This window comes from Thunnus maccoyii, chromosome 18 (genome assembly GCF_910596095.1).
Source record: "Thunnus maccoyii chromosome 18, fThuMac1.1, whole genome shotgun sequence".
In the NCBI taxonomy this organism is placed as follows: domain Eukaryota; kingdom Metazoa; phylum Chordata; class Actinopteri; order Scombriformes; family Scombridae; genus Thunnus; species Thunnus maccoyii.
In genome coordinates this window covers 22,726,599-22,738,256 of record NC_056550.1, presented here as the reverse complement: position 1 = coordinate 22,738,256, position 11,658 = coordinate 22,726,599, and positions in this window count along the sequence as shown.

Here is an 11,658-nt window from a genome sequence, read left to right as displayed (position 1 = left end):
GAGAATATGAGCAACTTGAGCGGGAGGAGGGAGGCGGCACCTTTTTTTTATACTGTCAGGAGAATCAGTGGATCAACACACAAGTGACAGTCTCTTTATTCTCAAGGGTGTCAGTTGGGATTTCCTCCCTATAACCCCACTATATTTAACTCAGACGAGTAAAAAACATCATTATCAATAACATGTCTCTGGGAATGGTAAAGTGCACGCTTCATTCTGTATTCTACATCAATATTCACTTTTCACTGATGAATTTGCAACCAACCGGCTTCAACGAAGAAAACCTTTGAAAATTTCCTCCCGGCTCCTCCCGTCCATATTATCACTGATAGAAGTTGTAGACAGGGAGAATTAATGAGCGAATAAAAATGTAATGCCTCTCTCAAAGAGATTTATATTAAAGATATGGTATGAAAGGATTGGGCTTCATGTAGAAGCAGTGCAGGGATACAAGGTATGAGGTTGTCAAAGGTTTGGACTTGTTTTTTCTGTTTCGATTTTAATTTTCATTTCAGCTTTGCTTCGTTGAGTTTATTTTGTTTTTCAGTTCTCCAAATTAAATGACAAAATATACTGTTGGTGACACATAGAAGCGTTTTCTGATCTGACGCCCCCATCAGCAGGACAAAATCATTTGTCTGTACTTTCCAAAGTCTTTTACAAATCACTGTTGGAAAAATAAATACGTTTTATGATGTGGCAACAATAAGGTTAAGATTTTATTAGGTTTAGGTGCAAAAATGACTTAGGTTTAGGAAAACATTGTGGTCTGGGTTATAATGACTTCTTCCTTAATATTATGGGACCTTCGTCTTGATGGCTGCAATAATAACCACTTGGTTAATGTTAGAGGATGATGTTTTTTACAAAAAAATAGGAAACAAACAGCAGTGCTCCGTGTTAAAGGTCTAGTGTTTTGTTGACCAGTCGATCCACTCTGACCCCCTCCCTTCGTGTACACAATATAATAACATCAACTCATAGTATTTTCTCTTTGGCTGCTAGAAGACTTCAGTCACTTGAGTGTATATATATGTTGTTTTGGGTCATTTTTCTTGGGAGGACAGTATCAAAATTGCAGTTTTCTGTGCCTCAGTATATTAAGCGCACCAACTTCATTTATATATATATATATACATATATATATACACACACAGTAAGCTTTTATCTATAATCTATAGTTTGGTCTTCAAATACTCAAGAATGCATGAACTGGAGATGGAACTGTCACATTCAGGTGCTTTATGAAGACATTTTCCACAAACAAACCAGTATAACAGGGATACAGGGACCCATCTTTATTTTTGTCTTAGAGACAAATCAGAAGAACTGATATAGGAAAAAATGTAGCTATTCAGAATTACATTACAACTAAACTGACTTATGACTGTGAGGACTGAAGCTGAAGTAGAACATTTCTAACCTAATGGGGACTTACAACAACCACACATTTTATCATTTGTCTTTGTGGTTTGACTTCAAACAAATATTTTGTGTCAGTTGATCATTTTTGTGTCATGTTGTGTGTCTGTTTCATTGTTTTATTGTCACATGTAACGTGACAAGTAAGTCTCCCGTTGATGAAGGATTAGAAGAAACAGCCTCCTTATCTCTTCATCATCAGCATCATCAGCTTTTTTATATCATCGGCCTCTTTGTTATTGCTGCCACCAATGCTGTCAGCTTAATGAAAACAACAAACAATTATGTAATATTAATTAGCTGAAAACTGCAGTTTAATGATATTTTTTCTAAACTAGGGACGGATGTGTTTGGAAATTGTAGCTTTTAAACAATCAAAAGAGTGCGGTTCATCACATCTCCCTCTGCAGCAGTTCATTAACAATCCTGGGAGGATGACATCATCTGCTGAGCTACTCTCACATTAACGTGGTGAGGTCATCACAGAGAGTCATTACTGGAGCACCTCCATGGGGGGTGTTAGTATTTACAAAGTTTTCAAAATTTAAGTTGTAATACATATGCCTTATAGTTGTGTTATATATAATGGAATTAAAGTACATTGTTAGTTTTTTGCTATTAGCGCTATTTCTCTTTGTCCTAAAAATCACCAGTGTCTCAAAAGCAAAATTTAGATTTGTAAGAATTAGCCTTGATTGCTCTGCAATATAAAATTATGCTGATGAAGCTTTCTCATCCAGTGGTCTTTGCTGCTGAGCTGGTGGCAGACATATTGGGAATCATTATAGAAAGAACCAATATTCTTGTCATTGATCTCTTTTGTGTATATGGGTCATAGAGGTATTCAAATTAAAAAGAGACTGGTGTATAAACACATATTAGCCCTCCAAGCTAGCTAATACTTAACATCAGTGTGTCAGAACTAATGATAATACTGAGTATACTGATACTTACAGTTATGTAAGGTAAAATGTAGGTAAATGAAGGGTTAAGTCATTAAGCTGGATGACATAGGGAGACCTTATGGTGACCTGTGCTCTCGGTCACTGACCAGGAAATAACACAATGTATTCAAGGGGATATATTTGTACCATCCACTCCTGTCTTTGCCTGATATCAGACAAACTTGTTACACTCCGTTTCCATCTTCAGTCTGACATTGTTTCCACTCCACCCATTTCCACGGGGAAAGGGGTTCGATCACCACCAAATGCTCCGGCTGGTGGGTGACGTACTGCAAGTTGGGCGATGGTTTTGGCTCGTCGGTTTTCAACACGACGGTTGGATCACAAACTTTCTCATATTACAGCTAAACAGTACACTAAAATATGTTTCTGAAAATATTTGAGGTGAGAAATAGGCAACGCAGTAACAGAATCTTGATTTATATTTGATCAGCACTGCCCAGTTTTACTCCTCCTTGGTTCTGGCGCACAGCTTGACAACAGCTTGACAATGGTGTTAGTCCCACCCGTGGCGCCAATTGGCTAATCGTTAGTCCCCCTGTGGCGCTCATTGGATCAATTGCTTTTCCAACTGAGAAACCGCTGTTTAATGTCATGATGCCAGACCGAGTCAGTCAACTCAATTCAGTGGAACGGGGCGGATTCAAAGGTTTGGATCCAGGCAACTCCTGTCTCACAGCTGATTACAAACAATGCTGCATCTCTTGTAGTTTATAGCCCAGTAGAGCTGGGTTATTTAAAATTTTATTGTGCAATACCACTAATATGATACCTTCCTCCATTTTGGACTCTTGTACTCCATCCCCTCAAAGGTCAGCATTGTGAAGACGCTCTATGCAAGACACTGTGCAAGAAGATCAATGTAGAGTCATGAGCTGATCCTTTGAAATGAAGTGATTTGAGTCAGATATTTCACTGTTTATAAATACTGTGTGCCCTTACGGTTAGGGATAGTTTCTAATCATAGGTAGTAATAGTTTGTTCTGAGTGCTCAGGTAAAGTTAAAGTATTAACATTGACTCTACTGAAAATTCCATCTAATAGCGAGTATTAAAGGGGAACTCTGATTTTACACATCACAGTCTGTTTTCAGATCTACTACATATGTGAAACAAGTTGTATAAAGCCTTTTGTGGCTCCAGAGGGACCTGCGCTGACAAATTGCCTCAAATGATGTCACTTGAGTCAGCATCAGTTGGGGCTAAAGACAAAAATTTGAAAATGAAAAAAATGTGAGGGCGTGATGTTAGAAAGAAATGAGGTTACCAGATCTCTAGCGAATGAATTGAGTTGACAGACTTTGACAAGGAAGATGAATTTTAAAAAACAATATCTCTGGTTCTGTGGCACCAATTTTGATCCTTTTTTTAAAAAAAAAAGTCAACCATAAGTCCAACAATGTCATCGGAGTGCAATGCTAAATCAGTGGCGTTTAAGTCAAGTAATAAAGCTCCATTAGCAACATTTTTGTTAGCATATGGCTAAATACTAATCCGACTGAGAATCAGCACCAAAGTCTTTCAGCTCATTGTTTTAGTTTGGTATCTGTATATTTGATAACCAACACAGACCCCTACTGTATGTAAAACCATCAGTAAATGCTTCAATATCTTTTACTTTTTTATTTAAGTGTTTGCAAGCTAGTACAACAGCCATAGCAGCCCTATGATATACAGTCTAAACAGATATGTTTATTAATGTTTACTGTCCCCTTCAGATGAACAAACAATATTTGTATTAGCAAGTTCTCTTACACATGACCTCTGGCCTTACAACTCACAGAAAACCTGCAGGGATCAGTGCAAGTACTTGTAGCGAAACAGATGTTCAAAAAGCACCAGATTCCTGTTATCTCGCATCACTTCAAAACACGACCACTAACGTCAAATCACCAAACGTCACTGATCCAGAAATAGACCGCAGACATCACACTTTTTGCATTTCATTCCAGCAAAAAATGACGTTTGCGGTTCAAATCTAGTTAAGAGCTTAGCCACAGATCACACAAACATAATGGAGTCCCGGTGAGGTCACTGAAAAAGCTCAGACGTCAGCTGATCAGATAACAGCCTTGGTCATATAACATTCATCTAGACACATTTAGCTACATCATTTCGTGCTAAATAAGAGGTTTATAAACCAACGTAACACTAAATATAATTCTCAGAGTTGTTTGCCATCATTTCGCTCATTCATGAATAGATAAGTAGTTTGGACTCACAGGACTAAACTCACACGAACACACAGCCAACATACTCAGACATCATGTCTCTGAGCTCCTCCTACTTCATCCTACTCTCTCATTTCTTTTCTCCTCTGTTTCTATCCACATTCTCTCTGTCCCTGTTTCAGCTTTTCCTTTGTCACACTCACACAAGCTCCTCCACAGGCCCCTTTATTCGCCTGCTTTCACTCACAAGCCCTGGAGGTGGCGTGACGTCAGCAGGTTCAGCAGGATAGCAGTTGGCCCTCACGGCCATCAACACACTGTCAAGAGCTTCATCAGATCTCTCTGACACTCTTTTTGATGCTTCATCCAGTGAGGCATTAGCCACAAGAGCTTCTGAAGATGCAACTGAGCTGCTAAGCAGGGTTATAAAACCCAGAAGTATGAAGGTCTCCCTGTCTCTTCAAGAATGATGTTGATGCTATGGCTGCAAATATCACTTCTTTTCATCATCAATCTATCAATTAAGTCAGAAAATTAAAAGAGTCCATCACATGTTCCCAGAGCTTGAAATGTAAATGTCTTCAAATGTCTTGTTTTGTCTGCCGAACAGTCCAACCCCAGTGTTAGCCTAGGTATGTTTAACATTTAACATTCGTTCTCTTCACTAATTGATTAATAGACTAACTGTTTCAGCCCTGGTTAGTTCTTCTACTGCTGCCATTTTATTTTTTTATTTTATGTGAAAATATAGGACAGGACATACTAAGAAATAAAAAAAGGTCTTGAGACTGTCGTCTTTGTGTTTATATTTTCTAGACATGCGTCTTCATGTGGTCATGCAAATAATGACTTCATTTACCAGAAAAAAAAGATATTTGTTTATGTTTGGTGTAGCGTGCTGTAGCGTGACGTTGCTCCATGAAACATTTTAGGGAGGAGTTTGGGATGTATAAGTATAAAAGAGGCTGGGGTTCACACACCCTGTACCCTACTAACTGTCAAAATGACCATTTTTTTAACCTAAACAAAGTAGTCAAGTAGTTGCCTTGCCTTAACCAGATCTTAAAGAGGCCCTGTGGAGTTTTGTTGTAAACAAACAATGTGTATTCTTGAAGTCTAATAAATGTGTTGAATGTATTCCTTCCTCACATTTGCAAAGCTAATTCAATTCTGCATTGTTTACATCCATATTTACTAGCTTGCAACCTTCTTCTTTCTTGCTTTCGCTGGCACATTGTTACATTTCTTGGTGCATTACAGCCACCTGTAGATTACTGGTATAGTAGTAATAGTATGAAGGCAGGACTGTGTATCATGTCACCAGCGTGCATGTGCTTCCTTCTCAATAATGCGACTAGATGTCAGAAACTCAACAGGGTTCCTTTAACTGCAGAGGTGGCAGATCAAAAAACACTTATCACCCTAACAACACAAAAATGATTAGTCATTTTTGGGAAGGCATGGACAATCAACCTATTTTGTCATTTACTGTCAGTCTGAGACCTTTGTCTGGGAAAAAAGGGGGACCATTGTTTGTATTTGTCTATTTCAGATACATACATCCTTTTGTTCTGTCATCTGTAAACCTTAGTGGACACCAAAAAGATTTTTCCTCTCCCACAGTGTTTCCAGAGGTAAGTAATCCAGCATCGCAAACTAGCTTATGTGATATGTGGCATAAATTCATGCTATATACTTGTCCCTATACAAATAATGCTGTAGTGCTGAGTATCCTTGTTGATGCACTTCTAGCTCTCTATGTATATCTGAAGATGTTACACGCAAAACGCGGCATCTGGAGGGGTTATTGTGATGTCTGTGTGGGGGTATAAGGATCATTAGAAACACCCTCTTGAACATAACAGCTCTTAATGAAAATGTATTGTCTGCTATGCTGTGAGAATGCCTTGGCGTTGAGGCACTAAAACAACAAATGCTCAGTCAAGCTGTTCTAAGCAGACTGTTGAGTATTTCCCTTTGCCAGATGACGAGGGTCAACCCTGTTCCTGTCCCTGCTTCAGGACAGTGCACTCTCATTCTTAGCTATGTGCCTTTACAATATGGTGGAGGATATTATTTCCGCATCAGTCTCCAAACGGTGGTAGTGAAGAATTTTGAACCCAAGGATTGATGCCAGGAGCAGAAGGCAGGCTGAGTATTTAGAGCTGGATACTTGTGCACGACAGCAGCGGAGGGAATGAAGCTGTTTGCACATGTGCGTTCTGCATGTACAGTACAGACAGAGAAACACTGTCACGCACTGTATCTATGTAAGTGTCCACACACACACACACACACAGCTGACAGCGACAACATCTCGGTCAGTACACGATCGAGCATCTTGGCTCGACTCCTCACCGCCTCGAGAATGCACAGCGCTCACATGCAGGCTAATCCACTGCCCTGACAGTAATGGGAGGCAACACTAAGCATGTTTGGCCAGCATCCAATATGCCTTTCACACGCACACACACACACACACAAACATACACACATTTCCCCAGACTCACACCGACATACAGATGCAACCACACCACTACCACCCATCATCTACTCTCATATCATAGGGGCGAGCAGAGGGTGTGGTCACATAGAAACTTGTAACATTTTCAACATGGAGGGAAACTACTGATGTTGACAACTGACACACTCCTACTCAGTGTCACTGAAATGCTGCTTCCCCCCCTCCCCTCCCCAATCCCCCCCTACACCCACCCCACACTGCTACACAGCAAAGCAGAGGCAGATGTCTGTTATCTCTTTCTGTCTCTCCCCTCCTCTCTCTTTATTCTTACTTCCTCATGTCTGTACAGCATAATGCCGGCCCTCCGTCCCATCCTCCCACCCTCTTTCTCTCTCCTCAGTCTCTCTGCATCACTCTGCAGTGCTACGGCGCTCTGGTCTCCCCACATACAGCATGCCGTCAGCTGGCAGATGGAGGAAAAAAGGAAAACACACGCCGGATAACAGAGCATCCTGTCTTCCAGCTGATACCTCGTGTTCACACTGATAACAAAAAGGTGTTTAGATAGATGAATGTGGACAGAAAAGAGTAGAAACTGCCTTCTTACCTTCTCTTCTCTCTGTATCTCCTCCTCTCTCTCTCTCTCTCTCTCTCTCTCTCTCTGTGTTTGTGTCCCTCCTGACTGCAGCCACACTGTTTCTCTCGCTCTGATTCCTCCTCCTCCTCCTTCCTTCTTCCTCCTTCTCCTCTGGCTGCTGCTCTCACAAACCTGCTGCCGCTGAGTGTCCGCCTCCTCTTCCCCCTCTTTCTCTCCCTCTGCTTCTCTCAGCCCCTCCCCTTACCACTCTCCTCCCTTTACATCTCTGATGCGCTCTCTGTCCACAACATCAGTGGATGAAGAATGCCATCGAAGGGCTGAGGTTTTGTATTTTACTGCCTACGTGATGCTGTAGTCCCAGTTCGTGCCTCTTATGTATTATACTATGTAAAACAATTTTCATTCCTGGGTAGTTAAGTGTTATTTCCTAATTGCTTATGTCTAAAAAGTATAGAAAATGGCTATTATTCCCTTCAAACTTTGTTTTTGTGACCTGGACAATGATATTTTGAAATTTATCTATTTCCAGTGGGAAAACAGGCAAATTTGCAGACAACATATGAATCAAAATTAACATGTATTTCTACCAAAGTTATACAAAAGAGACCACAAAAGATGTCAAAGTGAATAGTTTTTCGAGATTTACGATTATTCTGAAAATCACTTTGAGGAATCAGCCCCCAAATATATTCTCACATCGTCGCATCCGATGATTCATGTTGTTTTTTCTCCAAACAAATACTTGCTTGTTTAGTACGACAAAGAAAAATCTCAACATCCTGTTACGCATAAAAATATGTTACCATGGAAAACAACCTAAAAGCTGCACAAACCTATATTTTTATAACACCAATGGATCAAATGGCTACATGTGATGTGAAAGGAGTCGCTCACAGTGACGAACCAACTGAGAATTATCACCTGACTCAGATATAGATAGATGAACATCTTTCGGCTCATTGTTTGGGTTTTACAGCTTGCAACTTAACTGTTTGGTTCAGTCTCACCGCTTTCTGTTTTCAACTGCAGCAGGCAGCTGTTTTCTGGCAAAACACTCTGATTGAGTCTACCTGCCCAGCACCAAGCAGCAGAAAGACAAAGTTAGCTACTAGCTGGTGAAAATCGTGGAACATTTGGCAGCTAAAGAGTCAGATATTATCTTTAAGAAGTTGGTGGAGACCAAACCAGAGCTAAAAGGAGTCTGAATATTTGACTAACATCTTAAACCTGCATTAACTGATTTTTCTGGCCACTTGAGGGCAGCTAAAACAAGTTGTTACACAATACTGACATATCATCAGCTTTTAAGTTGATATGATATACATGTTAGCAAATAGTTTCTTATTTACACATCCAGCAGTTATGGGGCAGCATTATGATTCATTTGGAGTCGTGTACCTGTCCACCTGGTGAATGTAAGTCCAATATTCACCCATAGCTGTGCTTTTCTTCTCTATTAACTCTTGAGGGAAATATCTGGCTGTTTAGCTGCTAAATGTTCTACTACATTCACCAGCTAGTCTACAGATAATGATGTCTTTTTGCTGTTTGGCACTGAGCTGATAGTGTACAGTGAGTGCAGCCAAAAATGACTATGACTATGAGAGCGCTGAGAGTGAACCAAAATAGTAAAGTTGCAGTCAGGCAATAGTTTGCCAACATGAGTTAGCAACTATATCAACTTTATGTCAATATTGTGTATATGAAGCTTGTTCCAGATCCTGAAGATGCTTGATAATAAAACATTAAAATTTTGTTTTGTGCAAATTGAATAAACAGAAATGTCACTTCTGGTTAAGGTAGTTATTTGTTCGGATCAGGAAATTCATTCACAACTTTGGAAACAGGTAAAAAAAAGTTTTTTTTTTCATCCTAAGGGTTGAAAGTTGTGATATTACCTTCTTGGTTTTCAAAGATTGGGAAGGATTTACCTTTTATAAAATCAGATATTTATCTCTGACTGATATGTAATTGATAATAGAGGCACAAACTGGGGCCATACGATTCTATAGATATAGTCATACATTTTCCCTTTCACTTTGGTCTGATTCTGGCATGTTGTGGTGGCTATTCTGCCTCTGACAGAGACCTCCCCTCCCCCTCCTCCCTGAGCCTGGCAGGACTGAAGCTGAGGTTGTGGCAGCCCACATCCAGCTATGTAGCGGCTGCTTTCTCTTTGTCTGCACACATGTAGCTCCCACAGCAGACACACAGCATCTTAATGATGGGTTGACCCCCCCCCCCCCCCCTTCATACACACACACACACACTCCTCCACCTCACCCCTCCATTCACATGATAATTGTGGGTGTTTCCAGTCTGTCTTTGTGCCTGGATGCCCCCTCCTCGTGTCCAGACCGCTGAGGACCTCAGGATACAAAGAATTGAACGGCACATGAAAACATGCTCTGAGTATGCAGACACTACAGAAATCATTCAATTGTGAGTTCAAAGAAGGATCTACATGTTTTTCATACTGATGTGTGTGTACATACTAGAGTCAAATCAGATGAAACAAGAAAGAGACTTTCCCTGACTGGCCAGGTGATGGCTTTGTGGAAAATGTCATAACATTTTGGTTATTTCTCATTTAGTTGGTTACATATTCTGCTCAAAGCCTACAAATACCGCCGATCTACAGATCTTATATGGATGGTAAAGCTGACATTCAGTGAGGAAGTAACCAAAGCACCAACTGTGCAAATTCCTAAAAGATAACATGAATATGATGTGTTAAGGTGCTTGTTATTTACAGTAGGAATTCACAATGCTGTGTGTTAAGACACGGAAATGGTAAAGGTTAAAAAAACTAATAATATTCTATTATTGCCAAAAAATATATATAGTTTTTTGCATGAAGGGTATAACTGCATCCTAGTTTCCTGAAGCTAAAATCAAAACAGGTGTCAAATTTCTGAAATTAGAAAACTTCTTTGATCAGAGTGTAAAATTGCTGAGCTTATAATCTCAGTAGTATGTGCAAAATATATCAATATTGTATTTTATGTTTAAGATATAAATAGGAAATGTGTATGAATTTATATTTTTATTTGAATTATTTGTATTGATTTTTGTTTAAACTGGTAGTGTTTTTATACTGATGATCACCCAGCTGGAGGTCTTACTGTAGTCATTCCAAATTAGATTTTACATTTAGTCATTTATGGTGGAGATTGTGACAACATGTACACATATTTATATATTTAACCTAATTTTTTCATGTATCCCAGGTTCTTCAGATGACTTCTGTTCAGAGATGTTTTTTTCACTTTTATAGAAATGCTTATTAATATATACACTGTCAATGTACAATAAACTAACCAATAAATAAAAAACTTGGGGGAGTCCTGACCTGATACAGCCGAGTCAGTGCAGTGACAGCAGGTCAGCTGTGCAGAGGGAGTATCTACACTCCAAACATCCCCATCAGTTCCAGCGGAGGTGGTTATGGGTCTTTGGTCATATTGATTCAGTGGCATCTGCTAACCTCCTCCTCTGGGGAGCAGAAGAGGCTGGAATGATGTCCACAGTGTGGGGTGGAGCAGGAGGTCCAAGCTGTGTTCTGACCCCACAAATAGGTCATAAACTGGGTCTATGTGTGTTCGGTCAGCTCCGGAGGGACCACATGGATGGAGCTGAAATCAGATAATAGGCCAAATGCTGGAGACTCTGTGAGCAGATGTGTACTACAGGATGATGCTGCAGCGCAAAATGATGAAGCCAAGTACTTACTAACTATTAACGAAGCAGCAAAAGCCAGACATACCCTGTAGTGAAATAAGTCTGCCTCATTAGCTTTGTTTCATGTCAGTGCCTCTGGCATCTCTGTTCTCGTGCATCCTCTGTGTGCAGGATGACAAAGCAGAAATGACCTAAAAAGGTGATTACTTTATTCAAACAAACAAACAACAAAAAAATCTAGTCATTCTTTTCCTTTTTCCATCCATGCTCTTACTGCACTCTTATCTCAGTCTGTGGAGATCCATCTTTATAGAAGTGGATACACCTGAAATCAGATACAATAGTAGAACAATACATT